At 39.7% G+C, this 22,655-nt stretch overlaps 1 pseudogene across 3 annotated transcripts in view; it reads left to right on the plus strand.

Moving 5' to 3' along the window:
* The first annotated feature begins 4,932 nt into the window (after positions 1-4,932).
* Positions 4,933-22,655, plus strand: part of LOC149251532 (pentatricopeptide repeat-containing protein At3g12770 pseudogene) — an 85,548-nt pseudogene continuing 67,825 nt past the window's right edge. For 2 of the 3 annotated variants that reach the window (XR_016266893.1, XR_016266894.1), the window contains exon 1: positions 4,933-8,514. The product of XR_016266893.1 is annotated as a pentatricopeptide repeat-containing protein At3g12770 pseudogene, transcript variant X1 (transcript). The remainder of the gene's footprint in view (positions 8,515-22,655) is intronic. The other variant, XR_016266895.1, reaches the window with a different exon arrangement.

Consider the following 22,655-nt stretch of genomic DNA (forward strand, 5'->3'; position numbering starts at 1 on the left):
GGATCTACCTCCTACAAGGATGCGACACAAGGAAAGGCATCTAAAACAATAGATCAAACTCAATACAACCTAAGACCCTACATTGTAGAACAAATGAAGCAAGTGCCAGCCATGGAGGTTAAGCTTCTAGAAGTAAGCTACCTTTTTTCTGCTCTCCAATCCAAGGCTGTGATATGTAGGTTCAATGGTTTTTGGTCTAGATATCATGCTTTACATCAGCAGGTATTTTCATCTTGAACCCCCCACTATGATATCTATTTATGTTCCAAAGGCTTTTTTTATAATCCAAATTGACTCTTAATGCCTTCGTTTTGGGGAAGCACTGGGCTCTTCATCACCCCTTCGTTCCTAGATTTTGATGCCACAAAAATGGTGGTCTCAACAATGTCGTTATGGGTGAGGCTACTAAATCTCCCCCTCCCTTTCTAGCACAACAAGGCTCTAAAGGAAATAAAAAACACCATGGGAAAATTTAAAAAAAGGTGGATCTCGAAAGAACAGTGAAATGCATATTTACCTTCACCAGACTCTATGTAGAAATAGACCTCAACAAAGGCCTACTTGATCACATTCAATTGAAACATAAAAGCGTTTAGTGGACCCAAGTATTAGATTATGAAAACATGACATTTAGATGTTGAATATGTAACCAAATATGACACTTGCAAAACACGTCTCCACTAAAGATCCCAAAAAAGAAAAAGGGGTAGCCCCACAAATCAAAAGGATGACAACCCTTTGATCTCAACCTCTCAGAAGAGGAAGAAGAAGAAACCATGGAGAATCCTTCAAATCAAGTTGAAGAGGATGCATAGGTCCAAAAGGGAACTGTAACTCATACGAACGATTCACAAGAGATCTAGTAGGCATAGAACGAAAGAAAAATGAGATACATATAGAAATTGGGTCGGGTTTACAAAGAGAGTACATGTTTCTAAGAGCTCAGACTCAGATAAAGAATTCCCATTGAAGATAATAGGAAGTGAATTGTCTAGTTGTTCCAAACTCAAGGGGATGGAAGAAAGTGCAAAAAACAAAAGAGAAGTTAAGTGATTATTATCACACTTAACTTCGAATCTTCATATGTAATTTTTTTCATTCTTTTTTCTCTTTAGATCACAAACTATGAGGCTTATGTTACAAAATGCTTTCAACATATGCAAAATGTAATTTTGTTTTTTTTTTCAAGATGAACAAAATTATGAGTTTTTTTCTTGGGGATATATATATATATATAGAGAGAGAGAGAGAGAGAGAGAGAGAGAGAGAGAGAGAAAGAGAGAGAGAGAGAGATTATTGTAATTATTATTATTTTAATATATTTATTAAATATAATTATGAAATCATCAAATATTGTAGTAATGAATATCAATCATCATTATTTTTAATTATATTAAAATCCTTAAAATACATATAGCTATATGTGTATAACATTTTTTTGACATGTTTTATTTATTTGTTTTTTAATGTGATATATTTATTTTTTAATGTGATATATATATCTATATATATAGATATCAACCATCATTATTTTTAATTATATTAAAATCCTTAAAATACATATAGCTATATGTATATAGCATTTTTTTGACATGTTTTATTTATTTAATTTTTAATGTGATATATACATATATACATACATATATACATATATACATATATACATATACATATACATATATATATATATATATATATATATATATATATATATATTAACCATCATTTTTTTTAATTATATTAAAATCCTTAAAATATAGATAGCTATATGTGTATAGCATTTTTTTGACATGTTTTATTTATTTATTTTTTAATGTGATATATACATATATACATACACACACACACACACATATATATACACACACACATACTCACACACACACACATATATATATACACACACACATACTCACTCACACACACACACACACATACGCTTGGTAGGACTACATCTTCATCATGTCCAACTTCTCACCCCCATCGGAGGGGGGATATATATATTTTGTAAGCTTGGTAGGACTACATCTTCATCATGTCGAACTTCTCACCCCCATCGGGGGGATAGCACAAGATTTGAACCCAAGACTTCCGGTTCGGTGAGATTTCATTTCCACGGCCATTGCCAATTGAGCTTCCCCAAGCACACACACGCACACACAATTTTTTTTAAAACAATGTATTATAAGTATTAAGTCTTTAAATCATTATTAACTTAATTTAAATATGAAGTTGTAAATGTTATGGTTACAAAAATGAATCATTATTATTTTATTTTTTTAAATGTGATATGCATATTCTTAATTTTTTTGGAAAAAATTGTTTATAATTTTATCAATAAAAAATTTAAAATATAACAAATTAAATTGAGCTAGACTTATTACTTTTATTGTTAGTTTAATTAAATGGACATTATGTTTTATTATTATTAATTATTTTTGATTTAATCCTTCACTACAACAACTCTCCATTTACTACAACAACTCCCCATTTTGGGTTGTCCAACCCCTCTCGGAGCAATAAAGGATATGCTCAAGGCCAATTGAATGTTGATTTTCCCCATGGGATTTCAAGGGAAAATCATTCTCCATTTGCATTGATATTCTTCTGTCGTTGAGTATCCTACTAAGTTAACTTGTTTTGTGGATTATTTATTTACTAGTTGCAATTTAGTGGTTTCTCTATAGATTATTAATCTTTGTTAAGTAATTAATGAACTAAGTGCTTAGTATTATTATTGTGTGAGTTTTTCTTCATGTTATAATGGTTTAATGGTGGTACACATCTTAACAACTCTCTATCCTCCATTTTTAGGTGATTTTGGAGCTGAGAAATCAATTGTTCTCATTTCAAAGTTAATGCTATTAGTTGGGAATTGCTAAATTGGTTTACAAAGATGTAGGGGGACTTCTCACTTTTCCAAGGTTACCCTTTCACTCCTTAAGTCGAATTGGCAATGGTTGGCCGTCTTTTCTTTAACCCCGGGCTATCTACAACAATCTTTTGCTTAGTGGGCATGTTTCCTTTGCCCATGGGCTGTCTACAACAATCTATTGCTTAGTGGGCATGTTTCCTTTACCCATAAGCGATGCACAACATTCTATTGCTTACTAGGCATCTTTCTTTTGCCCATGGGTCATCTACAACCATCTATTTTTTGTTGTGCATGTTTCCTTTGCTCACAAGCTATGAACAACATTCTATTGCTTGTTGGATGGATCTTCCCTTTGCTTGCAAGTCATTGGTCAACTCATTTTGTTATCTAAATGTTTCCTTCACTATTGTTCAATTCATTTTGTTATATAAGTTTTTTTCTTCATTGTTGTTTTGGTTCATTTTGTTTTCAAAGCATTTTTCCACTATTGGTGGACTCATGTTATTCTTTGAGTATTTCCTTCATTATTGGTTGACTCATTTTATTATGCTAGTGTTTTTTTCACTTGCTAGTCAACTTATTTCTTAGGCTAAGCATTTTCTTATTGTCAATTGATTTACCTTATGTTAAGATATTTTAAATTTTGTGTAGATGTTTTTGATTTTATGATAGTTTTAATGAATCATGAACACAACATGCCTTATCCATGTTAATTCATAACTATATATAGTTTACTTGAAAACCCTAGTTATTGATACTAGTTAGAAGATGGAAGATGCTTCTTTTTTAATGTGTAAGTGAATTTTAAAACTACATTGTGCTAATGAGTTGTTAGAGTAGTGCTTTAAAATGTTAAGCATGCAAGTTCAAGATCACATTCAAAATTTTCTTTAAAACTTATTTACATGTGAAATAAAAAAATATATTCATAAATTTAATAATTTAAAAAATTACCAATTTTATATATTAAGATTTTTTTTTTTTTTACATGAATAATTTCATAATCATATTTTAGATATTATATTATGTTTTTTAAAATAATTTATATCAATATTTAAAATTAAAAATTAAAAAAATTAAATTCATAACTTAATATTTTCTAAATTTTTTATAAGAAAAATAAAAAAATTAAATTATTATATTTCTAAAAAATAATTTAAACAAAATAAAAAGTTAAATATACTTTATGGAAAAAAATAATAAATAAATATAAATTAATCCAAATGGATATTAAAATACAGAACCTTTAAGGAAAACTAATATGCTTATTCTATTGATTAATTAAAATATATTATTTTTTTGGTATCTATTAATGGTGTGGAAATAGATTCAACGCTATCAATAATCCTTGAAGCATCCATAATCTTGAAGTTTGACAAGCACAACCCAAAATCTTGAACAATCCCTAAGCATCCAAAATCTTGAAGTTTGACAACGACAACTCGAATTTTCAAAAAATTTAGTGAAATTTTATCAAAATCTTACCCATATTTTTATTATTTTCCATGCAAAATTGTAACCTCATTAGAATATCCTTTAACTATTTTGAAAATTCAATTTGCAAAAAGATGAAATTAAGTATTCAATTTGACTTTTCTCTCTTATTCCAAAGTTTAAGTTATATAAGAACAAAATTAACTAAATTAATGAAGTGTTGGGAAACAAATGAAATATTCCAAAATTTACAATCAGATCCAATCCAATAGGAAGTGTCTACATATGGAGGAATTCTCTGGAAAGTGGCTAGGCAAAAAAATTTCAAAATATCTCACACTAGCCGTGTTTGAATCATGTTTCTAATAATATTAAGTATCATAAAAAAATCACAGGGCAACCAAAACCTTAAAGTTTAACCTAGATTTACAAAAAATACCCAAATTTCCATAATTTTCGGGGCAAAAAACAATTTAATTAAACTAAAACAATCCCATAAAAAAATCACAAAACACCTAAAACCTTAAAGTTGGACAGTAACCTAAATTTACAAAAATCCCTACCTAATTTATATGGATTTTCTTTTCAAAGTAAAAAAACAGTTTAGTTAGAATACGGCAATCCAATCCAATCCAATATGGTCAGATTATGACATGCATGTAGAGCGCTGCAACCCAATTTCCAAGATGTCGATTTAATGAAATGAAGGAATATATAGTGTTTCTGAACTCGTTTATGTAACGAAAATAATGGCTATATAATGCTGTCTGAGCTCGTTTCATGCAAGGAAGAAAAAGGTATCCTCTGTGTTACTATTGATTTGTGATGCTGCCAAATAGTTGTGCTCTCTGAGAAGGCAAATTATTGTAACTATGTAGTACCTGGTTATAAATGTGACAGTATGTGAGAAACAGTATTAAGCAGCGAGTTTTAATGGGATTCTACATTTTGAATCATACAATATATATTTCATTGATTCTCCCATTTCATCTGCTGATACGTTGCCATATGCTCCTCAGTTGAGTGGATCCCTTCCATTATGGTTGTTGTTACAGTCCATAGAAAGTAAATTTGAATGGTATCATAGCTCGCAATTGGGTTCTCGGTCTGCCGGCAGCTTAAAAGACTTGTGTCATTGCAATTACATGAGGCTACGACTTCAAACAAAATACAAAACTTAAAAAAAACAAAACATAACGCTGATGACGTCCCAATCCCAATTGCAATATCTACCCAGCACCGATGGGTTCGCGATGCCTGTTTGTGTTGTCGTTTTTAAGACCATACAACAGAATCAAATTAGGCTTCAAATTCATTTATAACGTAAAGATTACTTCTTTGAGCAGTGGAATTTACAGTACTGAACTATCTCCAACTCTTTCGTCCAAGCATGTGAACAATCTGGAATTGGGCCGAAATGGGGTTATTCGTGAGAAAGCCCAGTCAAAAGCGGCATGGAGTATTTGCCCATCTAGTCCAATTGATGATTTTGTTTATATATTGCAGGGATGTGGTGATACCAAATCCTTGGCTCAAGGTAAATCAGTGCATGCACACATGTTTATCTATGGGTTTGACCATGAACTCATTTTAATGAGTAAGCTTGTGACTATGTACGCCAGGTGTGGAAACATGAATGATGCACGCCAATTGTTTGACAAAATGCCTAAACAATCGGTGTTCTTATGGAATGAAATTATCAGAGGATATGTGAGGTATGGCTTCTACGAGGAGGCTCTTGCTCTCTACCATCAAATGCAACATTTTAACATGAACCCCGACAATTTCACGTTTCCGTGTGTTCTCAAGGCCTGTGCTGGTTTATCAGATATGCAACAGGGCAGGGAGATCCACGATCTCATAATGCGTAGTAGATTAGAGTCAGACCATTTTGTGGGCAATGCTCTTGTAGCAATGTATGCCAAATGTGGGAGTTTAAAAGATGCACGCCATATCTTTGACAAAATGCCTCAAAGAAATGTGGTTTCATGGAATGCAATGATTGCAGGGTATGCTCAACATGGGCATGGTAATGAGGCTTTGGAACTCTTTCGTGAAATGCAGAGAGAAGGCGTGAAACTGGATTCATTTACCATGGCTACTGTTCTCTCAGTGAGCAGTCGAATGGGAGCTCTGCAACAGGGTAAACAGATTCATGCTTGTGTCGTGAGAGGTGGGTTTGAGTGCGATGTTTTTGTGGGCAGTGCTCTGGTGGACATGTATGCAAAGTGTGGAAACATGGATGATGCAAGCCAATTGTTTGACAAAATGTCTCAACGAAATGTGGTTTCATGGAATGCGATGATGGCAGGATATGCTCAGAATGGGTGTCACAGGGAGGCTTTGAATATCTTGCGTCAGATGAAACAAATGGGAGAGATGGCGGACTCTGTCACGATTGGATGTGCTCTCTCTGCGTGTGCACAATTACAAGCTCTCCAACAAGGCAAGGAAATCCACAATAACATACTCAGGACAGGGTTAGAGTTTGATGTCTTTGTGAGCAGTGCTCTTCTAGACATGTATGCCAAATGTGGGAACCTGAAAAATGCAGTAGAGGTCTTTGACAGCATGTGTTATAAAAATGTAGTAACATGGAATGCCATGATTGCAGGATATGCTCAAAATGGCCACGAGAGGGAATCTTTGGATCTTTTTTACAAAATGCTACAGGCAGGAGAGAAACCCGATTCAACAACTGTGGCTAGTGTTCTTCCAGTATGTGCTCATTTATCAGCTTTACAAAACGGTAGGGAGATTCACAGTTACATATACAGTAGTGGGCTTGAGTCAGATATTTATGTGGGGTGTGCCCTTATAGATATGTATTGTAAATGCAAAACGATAGAGCACGCACATAAAGTGTTTGACAAAATTTATAAAAGAGATGCAGTGCAATGGACTGCACTGATTGCAGGGTATGCCCAGAATGGGCAAGGTGATCAGGCCATTAAACTCTTTCACCAAATGCAAGTGGAAGGGATGAAACCCACTTCGACCACCATTGCTAGTGTTCTTCCAATATGCACTGACTTAACAGCTCTTCGAAAGGGTAAAGAGATTCACAACTACATATTAAGAAACGGATTTGAATCAGATGTTTTTGTGGGGAGTGCCCTTGTAGATACCTATGCCAAATGTGGAAGTATAGAGGCTGCACACTGGACTTTTGATAGGATACTTCAAAAAAATGTGGTTTCATGGAATACAATCATCGCAGGTTATGGAATGCATGGATATGGTGAAGATGCTCTCAAGCTCTTCCATGACATGCAAAAGGCAGGTACGAATCCAAATTACATAACATTTATTGCTATTCTGTCTGCATGTAGTCATGCAGGCCTAGTGGATAAAGGTTGGCAATACTTCGAGTCCATGAGTCATCAGTATGGTATCACCCCTATGGTGGAGCACTATACATGCATGGTTGACATTCTTGGACGCGCTGGGCTATTGGATGAGGCACTTGACTTTATCAAGAAAATGCCACTGCAACCTGATGCTGGTTTGTGGGGAGCTTTGCTTGGTGCCTGTAGAATCCATTGCCATGTAGAGATAGGGCAATATGTGGCACAACACATTTTTGAATTAGAACCACAAGACACTGGATATTATGTACTCATGTCAAACATGTATGCTGTGGCTGGTAGGTGGGATGAAGCAAAAAGAGTTAGAACACTGATGAAAGACAAGTGGCTGAATAAAAACCCAGGATGTAGCTGGATTGAGGTCAAGAAAAAGGTTTATGCATTTATTGCACGAGACAGATCATACCCCCAATCACAAGAAATCCATGCAATGCTAGAGAACTTGGCTGGGCAGATGAAGGAGGGAGGCTATGAACCTGCAAGGAACTTTGCACTGCAAGATGTGGAGGATGAAGATAAAGACTCCGGTCTCTGTTGCCACAGTGAAAAACTTGCTATTGCTTTTGGGCTGATTAATGAATTTCCTGGGATTCCTATCCGTGTCACTAAGAATCTTCGTGTGTGTGGTGATTGCCACACTGCCACAAAGTATATCTCCAAGATTGTCAGACGAGAAATTATCGTGAGGGATGCTAGCCGTTTCCACTATTTCAAGGATGGTGCATGTTCCTGTCGGGATTATTGGTGAAGTGAATCAAGAAAACCAAGAAACTCAAGTTTAAACTTCACAAATAGGCTACACACATTCTTTGCGTTCTTTTCATGGTGTATGACCAGGTATGATATGTTATTTCTGACTTTGTATATCTTATATTAGATTGTTAGTGCATGATGTTTTGCGGAAAGATATTTGTTTAGTGGCCTGTTTTTTTTTTTTTTCCATTCTCTACAACAATTACTGGTATAAGGGATACAGCCTTAGTTGCCTCAATAAAAAGCTGACCATTGTTTTTCTTTCTAGTTAATGCGTTACTTTGGAATTTCTCTCTGGATCACCTGGAAGCTTCTCATGTGTTGATTGTTGCAGCACCATGAAGTTTATCTCTAGGAGGAGAATGCAATTACTCTTCAGATCACCCGGATCTCTGCCCTGCTTTGACTGTTACAGTACTACTGCTATCAAACTCATCTCCTGAGTGAGAGGTTATGGGAGATACACTACCTGTTTCCACCATTTCCAGGATGACATGCATTATTTGCTTTATAACTGATGTTAATTGAGAAATCCATCAACCATAAGATTACATCACAAGAAGGTTATCTATATTACTGTAATGTCCCCTATGGATTGATTGCCTATGGGAGGATGAAGTAGCCTATCAAACCCTGTAGGCTATAGTCTTGATAAAGGGGGAAAAACCCAATTATCCAATGTTTGGGGCAACATTAGGTAAATTTTGGGTTGGATGTGGCAAAAAGGCTCAAATTGGAGTTGCACTTGCAACCCCTCACATTAGAGTGAACCCCATCAGAAAATCTATAAGTACTGTAAAAGGGAGTTGGAATCATTTATCACCATGAATTTGGATTTGATATCTCTATTTTTCTTGAGCTGAGGCTCTAAAGGTTTAAGACCCCTTCTCTTTCATTAGTTTCGGTGGAGGTGATCCCACCCTATCTAATCATCTGTCTAGTTTCGGTGGAAGTGATCCCACCCTATCTAGACAGTTTTGGTTTAGTTTAGGGATTGGAGATTTTACCTTGTCCTGGCACAACATATTCCTTGGAGCAATTAGGTCTAGTCTGAGGCAGATTTGTTGTGCTTTCTCTGTACAATTAAGCGATTCAAGACATAAAATCTGTGCAACAATAGTGGGTACCTTCCAGGCAATTAATTAAGAAATACTACCTCATAATCAGCAGAAGCGACAGTGAATTTTTTGGAGGCTGTAAGGCCACAGTTGCAGGGCCTCAGGCTAGGGCCGCATTTTCTGTCCGATCCAGCACAACTTGGTAGCATTTCCAATCAGTTTTATTGCTCGTTGTTGGACAAATTGAGGGATTCTGAGGCAGCGAAGACAACTAGTGGAAGAGCTGAACTATCCAAGAGGCAACAGCCTAGTATTCCATCCTCTTAGTGATTCAGATCTTCATAGAAGGGCAGTTGAACTTACAACAGAGACGCCTAACCTATTGTGCATTCCTGATGTGGCTTATAATTCTATAAAGTGAGCTATTTAAAGACGTTTTTGAGGATAGATGCAATTTTCTGAGCTCTGGGTACCCTCAGGAAGGTGGCCGAGCATATTATAACTACTCTCTCAGACTAGTGAATTAATAAAGGGCAGTCCAGGTTTAGTACAAGAGAATAGAGTAAAATAGATATCAGTAGAACTCAGCTAAATTGGTTTAATAGTGGATCTGGTTATTTACATTTGCAAATAGCAGAATATTGGTGGAATATTGGCTGTGTACATTCCCTGTTCATTGGACAATCAGTACTATTTATTGTCTGTTTGAGGATATCATATTGCTGTTGATTAGATTATTCATGCATTTATACTGTTGTTGTTGAATGACTTGTATATTATATGAAGGAAGGTTCGCTGTTGTGTGAGTAAATGAATTTCTGTTCAATTGGAAATCCTAGCTTGAATAAGAATGCTAAGCTGAAAAACTACCTTAGGATATTACAGTGGTATCAGAGCTAGGTTCACCTTGCCAGCCTATGATCAATTAGTTTAATGTCACTGACCAAGATCGTCAGGGAAGGATTCAATGGAGGATTGGCAGAAGCGATCTTGGCAAAAAACTAGGCAAATGATAGCTGCTCAAATGCAATAGAACCAACAACCGATAATTCAGCTTCTGGTCACTACATCACAACATGTAACCAAGCCATTTGGCACCCTTCAGGCAATGCCTTGGATGACTAGTGGTCAAAGAGGGGAGTCTTCTCCTTTTGTTCAATCTGGAGTATCTAGTCTAGCCGTTAATGGACCTATGCAAGTAAGGGTAACATCTCTGTTGACTCCAAAGGCATATGGTTGTTATTTTTTCACAATGTTCTATGCTGTAACAATTATTCAAACAATTTCTTCTTCCAATAGCATTCACTTTTCCAATATAATATTCAATCACCCAATAACAATAAGCAATTGTAGATAGAACAGTAAACAATATGCACAATAGAAGACAACTAGGATCAATGGGACACAGAGATTTAGGTCAAAGACCAGGGAGAAACCCCAACTAGATTCTTCTTCTATTAGATCAAATGTTCAGCAGAGAAATAATCCAAATAGTACATCCATCAACAAGTCAAAGTCAAGCTTTGACTATCCCAATTCAACCAATCCAAAAACCATTCAAAGATGAGAAATATAGTCAAATCTGGTCAAAGTACCAATCTGCAATTTTCGAACCTGTAAACAGTCAACAACTGTCAATGACTTGCCCTAACCAATCAAACTGAACGGTCCAGCTGCTTAGAAAAGTTCAGTCAAACCAGCAATGAATGTGGCCTTCCTTCCTTAGTCAAACCCAGTCAAAACAGTCCACAGACTCTGCCAACAAATCGGCCAACAATCACAGTCAACCAGTGGTCAAACCCTAGCTCAAATCGACAGTCAAACCAGTCAAAATATGCCGAGAAGTTCAGTCAAAGTCTCCTTGATTTCGGCCTCCCAAAATAGATTAGAAATTTAGTCAAACCAAGTCAAATCAGCCCAAGTCAATGCTGGTCAAAGAATGCCCAAAACAGAAAGTCAATGCTGGTCAGTAGAACACATCTCTCCTTTGCACGTGTGAACTCGTCCCTGCAGTTTTCAAAAGTGTACGAACCATTTGATGAATGTGTGATGTGATGATGATGTTTCCAAGTGAGGTCAACGAACTTGTATTTATATGGGTTGGAGGAGGGTCAATTTCTCTCTCTAGGCCAACTTGACTTTTTCATGCTGACTTGGACTAGCATAATAATAATATTTTCCATGTGCAATTTGAATTTTCTCAAGTAGAAGAGGGGTCTCTTCAGGGGTTGTTGGGCTTCTCCAATGGGGAAATTGCTCCCTCAACTGCCAATTTTCAACACTCCCTCTCAGCTAGGGAGGAATTTTTCCATCTGCATTATAAGTCATCTCGGATGTACATGTCTCATAATCGCTACATCCAATGTCTTCTCATCTCTATTGAAGAAGAAGAATCATCACAGGGGAGATCAATTTACCACTAAGGTAAAGATCCTCCAAACCCTATATCCATCGACTGATCTTCATCGACCATAGGGGAGATCAATTTACCACAAGTGGTAAAGATCCTCCATACCCCATGTCATATCCAACATGATCCAGAGTGGTCAAGTGTTTGAACACCATGCATCTCGAATTTAGGGAGATCAATTTACCTGACGTGTTTGCCATAGGTAAAGATCCTCCATACCTAAATCTCTTCACTCATTGGCCAGATGAGTGGCAATCCCAACAAGCCCGACTTGTGGGTAGGATGCATGTTGGGGTATTTACTCCGCCAAGTCCCAAAATTGGCTAGGGGAGATCAACTTATCAAAGGATAAGGATCTTCTGTAACACCTCCACCCCACATTTACCTGCTTTTACATGCCCTCCTGGTAAATGTGAAGCGGAGTGCCACTATGACATGACCCAACCTCCTAGTTCCAATTAAGGAAGTGGGGTCTACAAACTGACCACAAACTGAGATCCTGTAGGGACTACAAATCACCCAGGGGCTGAAGAAACACTTCACGTGGTCAATCCTTGAGATGGAACCTTGTTTCACTGACCTCGACCCCCAACAACACCCTTGACACTGCTTCCATGTAGTTATGAGGCTATAACCACACTCATAAGCCTAGCTACCCATAGTTATGACCTAAAATCCTTGGTTCAATGCCTGTGGTCCCGAGATCTGAGCTACTTTTCTAGGCTAGCCTCCAGACCATTGCCCAAAACTTCCTGTAACTTTCCATAATCATATCTCTCATGAAGACAAGGCTAAACATTCAAACTTGAATAAAAAACTTGACGTAGACTGACCAAAACATACTAGGCATTTCGTCAAACACATGGTAAACATGTAAGCTACAGGTCATGAATGCATATCTGAGTATAAACTGCTGTACTGTAGCTGAGAATCACTGAGAAGGTCTAATGCCCTCTTAAGTAGCTGCAACAACACTTGTTAGCCCATGCATTCATCAACTTATCAAACCTGAACAAGTGCCATAGGTAGAACATATTATAGAACCATGCTTATAACTAGCATATAATAAAAATATTAACCATGACAGAACCACCATCAAATCAACATAATAACAAGTACAAATACTCATAAATCACAATAGGAAAATAACTCTTATTAACGTATGCAAAAGCCAACCAAATCAGGGACTTCCACATACCACCTAACCATAGATTGAGCTGAACTTTTTTCAGCCAATCACCCCTGTGCCATATTGTTAAAATTGGCAACTAGGGCCAAACTCCACATGGGTCATCTTATTTATGACAACTGATATTTTTATTAGATTCCTCTCTCGGAGAGGTGTAGGATTGATCTAAAGATCATCTGATTCTAACATGTACAAATGAAGATATGAATTTATTTATATTATGGACAAATTGTCAAGGTCGGCCAGCAAGCAAAATAGGCACACAAGCCCCCAATTCATCCTCAACGTTGCATATAAAAAGAAGGAGACCTCAAGTCATTTTCACCATCATCTCATCACACATATCTCTCTCTCCTCTTGTGATTGGGCACACTATCCGAGGCAGTCTTCTCTCTCTCCACACGTGTGAACTAGGGTTTCCGTTTGCTGTGTTGACTGAGCTGCTGGGAGGCTATTTGCCTTCGTTGACCTGTTTTGACTTCGGTTTGGGTGAGTAATCTCTAAGCAGGTTGTAATTCTGGGCATGAAAATCAAGGAGTTTTGACCAACGTTGATTGTGGTTAGGGTTGACCGCAGGTTGACTGTTTGACTAGACTTTGACTGGGCAAAATTCCACTGTTTTGAGGGCTATTTCATTTTGCTGTTTGGAGGCCGAAGTTGATTGAAGTTGATCAAATCTTTGAGGGTCAAATCTTCCCTGTTGACCAGTGTTGACTTTTCTGGTTAGGGCTATTTTACTGCTGTTATAAATTATCAGAATTTGTAAATTGTACTCTCTCTGCTGAACTATTGAAGACTAAAAGAAGATTTGATCAAGGGTTTCCCCACATTGGGGTTTGTCCCTGGTTGGTGCTACATCTTGTGTCCTCTTGTCTTGGCTTGTCTTCTATTGTTTATGTTTATGTTCTATCAACATTTGACTTACATGTTTATGTGATTGCTAAATTGAAATTGATATTGGGCTCGTAAAGAAATTGAATTAATTGCTCTAAAGCATAGAACATACCATTGTTGCCTAAAATTAACATGGTATCAGAGTTGAGGTGAAGACAAAGCCCAAGCAAGAGTGAAAGAGCAATCACCAAAGACAGTTGGACAAGGACAAAAGACTCAATGGGTTCCTCATCCTAATTCCCGGCTGAAGACAAGCTCCATGATAAATTTGACTATCATGGATGGAAGATGTCTCTTGACTTGACCTTGGAAGAGAAGGAAGTGATGGATTATGTGCAAGGTAAAATCCCTGAGCCTCCTTCAAATGCATCGGTTGTTGCGAAGACCAAGTACAATAAGGCTGAAGTCAAAGCAAAGAAGATTATTAGGGTTTCCATTGACAAGCATCTGGTGGCCTATATCTCCAAATTGAAGACCTCCAACGAGATATACGACAGGTTGGTCAATATGTTCAAGGTTAGTAATGCTAATCAAATTCTCTTTCTCAAGAATAAGTTGAAGGATATTAAGAAGGGCAAGGACGAGGACATTCAATCCTATTTCTTGAGGATCACTGAGATGAAGAATGATCTACTCTCGATTGGAGAAGTCATTCCTGACAGAGAACTTACTCTCACCACCCTTGGAGGACTCCCACCTGAGTGGTATGTATTTAGAACCACTATACTCAACAATGATCGAATTCCAGGGTTTGAAGAATTGATGTCGAGATGCATTCAAGAAGAAACAAGAATGGTGGAGCAAGAAATGCCTTATAATAGAAGCAACCCCATTGCATTCTCTGCTCATGCCAAGAGGAAGAACAATGCAGGTTCAAAGAAGCAAAGCCAAGGAAGATCGGGATTCAAAAATGGAAGGAAGGGAAGATGCTTTGTTTGCAATAAGTTTGGCCACTATGCAAGGGAGTGTCTTAATAGAAGGGATACACCTCGAGATGATGACTATCATAACAATTCCAAGGGCAACTTCAACAACAACAATCAAAGGAATGGCAGGTCCAATGGCCAAGGAAAAAGGAATGCGGACATCAAGGAAATGGTCGACCCTCCAAGAAATCAAGGAACTCCAGGTATGATGAATCCAATGTTGTTAACTATAATAAAAAAGAGTACTATCTTATATCGGCCTTCTCCACTGCCTCTCCTCTAGACACTTTGGGAAATTGGCTGATTGATAGTGGTGCCTCAAGGCACTTCACCGGATACAAGGAAACCCTCTCTAATCTGATAGAAAAGGAGACAAACTTGGAGATCATCCTTGGAGACAATGCCACCTATTCTGTAAAGGGAGTAGGGAATGTTACCCTTCATTTGCAAGAAGTACTATATGTACCCGATCTCAAGAAGAACTTGGTGTCCATTTTAGCAATGGAAGATAAAGGATTCAAGGTGGATTTTATCGATGGAAAGGTACGTGTTTGGAAAATAAATTTCAAGGATGCTTTTACTCTTGGGTTCAGGGTTGACAATTTGTATCATGTTGGAGGAAGTCCATTGGGAACCATGTCTTGTGACACATCTCTACAATCTGAACTATGGAACCGGAGGTTCGCTCATCTTCATTATAAGGCCCTACCCGATGTGAGACAGATGGTGACAGGTATGCCCGAGTTAGAATCCAATGAATTCCAAGATTATTGTAGAGAAGCTGGCATTAAGAGGGAGACTACAACGCCATACACTCCCGAGCAGAATGGTGTGGCTGAAAGGAAGAATCGCTCTATTGTAGAAGCTGTCTGTGCCATGCTTCATGATCAAGGCCTTCTGAAGTTTCTATGGGGTGAAGCTGCAAATATTGCCGTGTATGTTCAAAACCGATGCCCTCATCAAGCATTGGACTCCAAGACTCCCGAAGAAATGTTCACTGGTAAGAAACCCGATGTCTCTCATTTTAGAATTTTTGGAAGCCCTGTATATTTTCATGTGCCGAAAGAGAAAAGAAGCAAATTGGGTGCATCTGGGAAGAAAGGAATCTTTGTGGGCTATAGTGAAAATTCTAAGGGATATAGAATTTATGTGGCTGGTTAAAGGGAAGTTGAGATAAGTCATGATGTCACCTTCGACGAAGATATGGCCCTTAAGAAGATCAACAACCTTCCCATCTGAAGGAAGGACAAAGACGATGACACAGGAAATCAGGGTGAAAAAGAGGACGAAATGATGCTTGATGTTGCTGAACCTATGGATCCTATTTATCCACTCCCTCATGAGCCTTCCTCCTCCAAGAGGAGACCCTCATGGCTTAGGGATACTCTCGAAGATGTTGAGAGGCACATTGCACCAAGGCAGACTTTCCGTGAAAGCAAGAAGCCGAACAGGTACCAAGGATATTTGATCGCCATGAGCACTATCATTCAAAATGAGCCTTCATCATTCGAAGGAGCCGTGAAGGAACAAGTATGGAAGGATGCTATGAATGAAGAATACGAGTCAATTATGAAGAATGATGTCTGGGATATGGTCCCTAGACCCAAGGACAAATCCGTTGTCACCTCGACATGGCTCTACAAGATCAAGCATGGAGCTGATAGAAGTGCTGAAAAATTCAAGGCTAAATTTGTTGCTCGAGGCTTCTCTCAAAAGGAAGGTGATGAGCACCAATATTGCAGCAAGGATGCTGCAATTCCTGGGGCTACTGACTTTACTTCATCAACCCGGGGTTCGTAAAAACTTGGAGGTGACAGTGCTGTATACACAAATACATGTAATTGGTCTACTCTTTGTCACTGCTGAGCTGGGGCAATAGATTGCTAGGGTTTCTCAAACCAACCTTCTATTGACTAGAAGAAGTCTGATTACCACTTTGGAGAAGGGAAATTTTTAATTTACCCTAATTGGAAGAAAATAAATGTTGTCTATTGCATGAAGGAAAGACTGAAAGAAATGCTTGCAAACCAACATGAAATCCTTAATCTACTTGCTAATCTACTTTGCTTGCAAAAGAACCCTATTTTAACACGTGAGGTTTTAACTAGTCTAAGCATGAAATCTGATCTAAAGAGTGCTAACTGCTGTGTGCAAGAACAAATGTAAAAGAACTCTTTTTCTTTTTATCTTCTTTCTTGAAAAATGTAAATGCTAATCTTGCTCGGTTAAATGGTACGGGAGACCAGGTGTGAAAGAAAAGGAGGACAATGGTTCAGATGACTTGGAGGGCAAGTAGGGACCTAATCCAGGCTTTTAGTGATGAATTTTCTCTATTCGGGCTCAAAACAGGCCACTACAGGTTTTCCTACAAGATGTCTACAAGAAGTACTAGTTTACCTACATGATCCCTTGTTGTACTACAGGAACAGGCTAAAAGCTTAAGGAGTGGTCTAGAAGGTGGGGTGGAGCTTGGAAAAGGTGAATAAGGAGGGAATAAGGCATGGGAGTGATAGGAACTTACTTAGAACTCAAGCCAAAGCTTTAAGATGGTTGGATTTGCTCAACAGAGATGGCTAGTTTTCCTCGTAAGACAAGAATTCGAATTGAGACCTTAGTGACTTTTGGCAATCATGGGTGGATATGGCTTGGCTGAGGCTGATGAGATGAGGTCTTCTTGCAATTTAGAATCTCCTACAATCAACAAACATCATTCTTGGCATTCATATATGAACTCCTCAAAAACAAGAAAGGTGTATTCGAGTAAAAGAAAACAGAGTTATCACCATTTACTTTGCTAAGCTCATGCATGGAAATGCTTGGAACCAATATGAAAGCGAGATGAGATTAGTGCAAAACTTCAAAGATTAGAAAATACCAACTGCAACTTATCTACGAAACTGCAAGATAATGACCTAATTAGCAAGAAAACCCTAAATTACACAAAAAGCTAGAATTCTGTCTTTTTGGGCTGCATGAGAAGTATTCCTCAAACCATGATCCCTGAAAGGGAGAAATGAGGTGAAAACCACTTGCTGTCAGCCTTTTTGGAATATATTCTTATCACTACAATGCTACTATTAGAACTATTCACAAATGGAAGCAAACTAATCAAATCTACCAATACTTGCAAATTAACAATACCAAAATCAGTTTAACAACTAACTATGAGATAACCTAAGCATACATATACAATAAGAGGAACCTCTGCTGCTAGGGTTGGGCCCTAACCCAAGAGCTTCAGCCCTCTGAGTCAACTCAGTGTTGGATCAAGGGAATGCTGCTCATTTTCATTAAAGAAATCAGAAATACATAAGAGTGCTTGGTTACAATGCTTCAACTCGAAAACTGCTTAGCTATCTTGAACAAAAAATCCGAATCCTAATGAGGCCCTAGGCCTCTTTATTTATACAACTGAAGTTACCAACAACTTCCTTAAATTTAGGGAGGCTTGGCTCCAATCTCGAGATCAACTGGTCTTCAACTGTCACTAGCTTGGCTGCTAATGAACTTCATGACTCGACTGCTTGCAACTCCGAGTTGATGAGATTTGATTGAGGAATCTTTGAGTGAGTGAGGAGTTAAGGAGGGAGATCCTGTCTCCTAGAATCCCTCTTGCTTGTCTCCATTCGAGTTCTTGCACTTTAATTAGCCAAAATTTGCTCCAAAACCTGCAATCAATGCACATTAGACCACTAAACATGACATCTCATCTTTACTCTCCTCATTAAGCAAAACATAATTAAAACATGTAAAGAATGATGAGAAAAGTTGATTTTAGTAAGCTGGAGGTGCATTAAGGTTCATATAATTTACCCATTGATGGGCCTCATCAGAAGGTGTGGACTACGGTGAGATATTTGCACCTATTGCCCGATATACCACCATCCGTTTGATTATAGCCCTTGCTGCCTCGCAAGGATGGAATCTACACTAGATGGATGTCAAGACCGTCTTTTGACATGGTTCAATTAAGGAGGAAGTTTATGTAGAACAACTCGAGGGGTTCGAAGTTCAAGATCGTCAGACACATGTATGTAGGTTGAAAAAAGGCCTCTATGGGTTGAAGCAAGCTCCCCGAGCTTGGTATGAAAGGATCGACAACTATCTGATGAAGCTGGGATTTACAAGAAGTGAAGCTGATCCAAACCTTTATTTTAAAGTTGAGAATGATAGACCTCTCATCTTGGTACTTTATGTGGATAATCTCTTTTTGACAGGTGCAAACCCTCTCATTCACAAATGTTAGAGGGAGTTGGCTTTTGAATTTGAGATGAAGGACTAGGACTGATGCACTATTTCCTAAGGTTGGAGGTCTGGCAAAAGCCAGGTGAAATTTTCCTCTCTTAAGGAAAATATGTTGTGAAGATATTGGAAAGATTTGGGATGGTGGACTGCAAGCCTGTGACTACTCCGATGGAACATAACTTTAATAAGTTATGTGGTAGTGCTGTTGGACCTGAATTGGGAAATGCTTCTGAGTATCGTCAACTCATAGGAGCCTATTTCCATCACGGCGGAACTCATTCACAGGATTTCTCGGCTTCCCTGTAAGGGAAGGGACCCCGGGGAAATAGCTGGTAAAAGCAGCGATTTGGCTCTCGCGGAAGCCATGAAAACCAAATATAAGCTGGAAAAGAAGAAGCGCGGCTATGCAATTGCGAGCATCAAGGATAAAGGCGTGCGCGTCGCCACCCAGCTCCTGGCCGGCAAAGTAATGCGGAAGTGCCATGTAGATGAAGTACCAGCGCCTGTGGTTGCGTTGGCCGAATAGTGCGCGGAGGGCATCCAGTTCAACTAGGTTGAGTTCCTCTGTGAGGAATTTTTGATAAACTGCAAGGAGGCCCAAGAGCAGGGTAAGACCTTCCACTATGCGTGGTTGCTCTTATCCATCTTGCTGGTAGTAGGCAAACTACCGGCAGAGAGCCAGTTCCCGCCAATCGACCAAGACCTTCCTGAGGCTGCGAAGTACGCTTCGCTCTGGGCCATGAAGGATGCAAAGCAAAATCACGCGGTCAAGGTGTTTTGGGTGTTGATGGAGGCAAGCATTCGGATATGGATAAATAGAAGGCCATGATTGTCTCCCACATTGTACGCCACTCTGAAGAGCTTTGCAGAGTTTAAAGCGGACATGCACAACATTCATGTCTGGGCGTGCAAGGATCCAGTGTAGAAATTGGTGAAGCTTCCGTTCATCGTAACGTATTATGCGATCTGCGCAATGATGGAGTCATGGCCTCCTGAGTCGCGCGTCTCGAACTTGGTAGGAATGGAGAAGGCCGCAGCCTAGCAAAGGAAGGACACCAAGCTGCGCATTGCGCAGCTGGCTGAAAAGAGGCGCTAGGAACAAGAAGCAGCGACACAGCAGAAGACGACTGATGCAACAGCAGTGTCGCAGACGACGACTGATGCAACAGCAGTGTCGCAGACGACAGAAACCACAACAGCACCAACAAAAGATCCCGAGGAGGGCCAGGAGATGTCCACGGGGCAGCAAATAGGGGAAGTGGACAGGACAGAAGAGCACGCGAACCCCGGTTTAACATCGACCCAACTCAAGCGACTGCGCGACCCTGAGAAAACGACTCCCAGGAAGAAGGTAAAGGCGACAAAGATGTCTGTCGACCCGATCACGCTCATAGAAGGTGATCTGTTTAACATCAGCGAAACGATTTGCGAGGTCACAAAGGACGCGCTCCAGGAAATGAGGATGGAGTAGAACATTGTGTTGGGGGGCGCTCAGTGCACAACTACAAGGCTTACAGGTACAGCCCCCCCAAACAGGTACAATGGCTTCGTACGTCATAATAGGAACAACAGAGGCCAAACAGACGCTGCGCGCCCGTATTGACAACCCTTTCGTGTTGCTCGAAGGCGCCCTAGCAGCAGTAAGCGAGGTTGACCAGGGTGCGATGAGCAGCATGAAAGGTGTCGGCTTAAACTTGGCAGCCTTGCCGCGTGAAACCTTGTACTAGTTACAGGATGGGGTCATCGCAGAGCTTCGCGCCAGGGAAGGCCGCGCGATCCAGGTCTTGAACGAGCAGAAAATCAACATGGATCAGCTCAGCCTCCAGCGTGATGAGTTGGTTGCGCAAGCTCGTAGACTGGAGCAGGTGGTAGAGGATGCGTGTAGGAGCGTCCCAGAGTTGGCCGTGCCGACAGAGCTACCAGCAGCAGAGCGGGTCCACAGATTGGCGGCTGGAGTTCGCGAGGCCAGGGAGGAAACGACGAAGGTTCAGTTGGAGCTGAACCTGCAGATCGCCGAGCTACGGTTGAAGGCGCAACCTTCCACGCCCCAGAGGTCAGAGAGCAGTGCAACTGCGCTATCCAAACATGGTTGGAGCAAATTGGCCAAGCGGTACAAGACTGCACTAGGATGTTGGATCAAGCACTAACCATGCTTACATACCTGCAGGAAGATCCAAACCTACAACGCCTAGAGACAGAGGTGCACGAGTTGCAGCAGGAGTACGACAATGTCCGGGGGACCGTGCAGACGGTTGTCCTTACTCAACGACTCGCCAAACTGCAGCAGGCAAGGGCACTAAAGGACCAGTTAGATGTCGCGCGACAAAAAGAATCCTTGCTTAAAGCGCGCATCCAGCCATGGATCGATGAAGCTTTCACAATTACAGCTACCATTGAAGAAAAGCTGGCACAAATGCAGGGACTTTATGCAGTTAGACAGGAATGTGACCCTGCGCACGAAGGTTTAGAGATACGCATGCAGCAAGTACAACAGACAGCGATAATGTGCCGCGGACACCCAAGCTGCGCGAGGCCTGTTGGATGGGATCCATGCCAAGACCGCCGCACCAGCGGAGTGATTCGGGACGAGTCACGATGATTGTGTTGGGGGATTGTTGGGCATGGGATCCCCTGCAGCAGGTTTTGGGGCTTAAAGCTCGAGTTTTGGTCAATTGTATTGTAAGACTCCGTGAAGTACGAGCGCGGAGCGCGAAAGTCTAGGATGAGTCATAGGGTTGTCCGCCCTAAGAATTGTAAAATAATGTGAAGTTGTGTTGGCCTACCGGACCATGGGATTGTATAAATAGAGCGAGGCTCTAAGTGTAAAGATAGTTTTTGGTAAGAAAGCAAGTAATAGATAGATGCGAAGGTATGGTTAGAGCATAGAGTGACAACTGAATTGTACTGGGTCGTAGTGGTAGGAAGAGGCTCTGCAGCTGAGTGCGCGGACCCCTGCAGCTAAGTGCGCAGGGTGGAGTTGGGTATGTAAGTGGGATTGTACTTGGATTTGAAAGCTAATAAAAAGAAGTTTATTCTATGCATCTATTCTTGAATCTGTATGTTGATGTTATGCGTTACTTTACTCTATTATTTACTGCGAGAAATTGATAATGACGTATAATTGCTTATATGTGAATTTAATCTAAGTAATCGGCTAATGGAGACTAATTAAGGAAGACTTGGGTAAATAACACGGGTCGCGCTACGATTAGAACTGCGCGAAGATAGTATCATAGGGCGCGGGGTGCCCACAGGTGCGCGTAGCACAATAAGTGTGAAGGTTGGACCACGTACCAATCACCACATATCAAACATCCCTAGGGTGGGGAAACCTGGTTCCAACACCCTCCCATACTACTTTGGGTGAGACCTCAGTCCACACTCCGCAGACTGTTGCTGAAAGGGCCAGTAGTACTGGGATTTGCTTCGCTAAATCACTTCTGAACCTGGGTCAGGCCCCACTAAGCCAACACTTTTGGATGTTGTTTTTCTTTGGGTTTTGC

The sequence above is a fragment of the Pinus tabuliformis genome, chromosome 7 (assembly GCF_031772625.1).
Source record: "Pinus tabuliformis cultivar Carrire ecotype Pingquan chromosome 7, CPIR1, whole genome shotgun sequence".
Lineage (NCBI taxonomy): Eukaryota > Viridiplantae > Streptophyta > Pinopsida > Pinales > Pinaceae > Pinus > Pinus tabuliformis.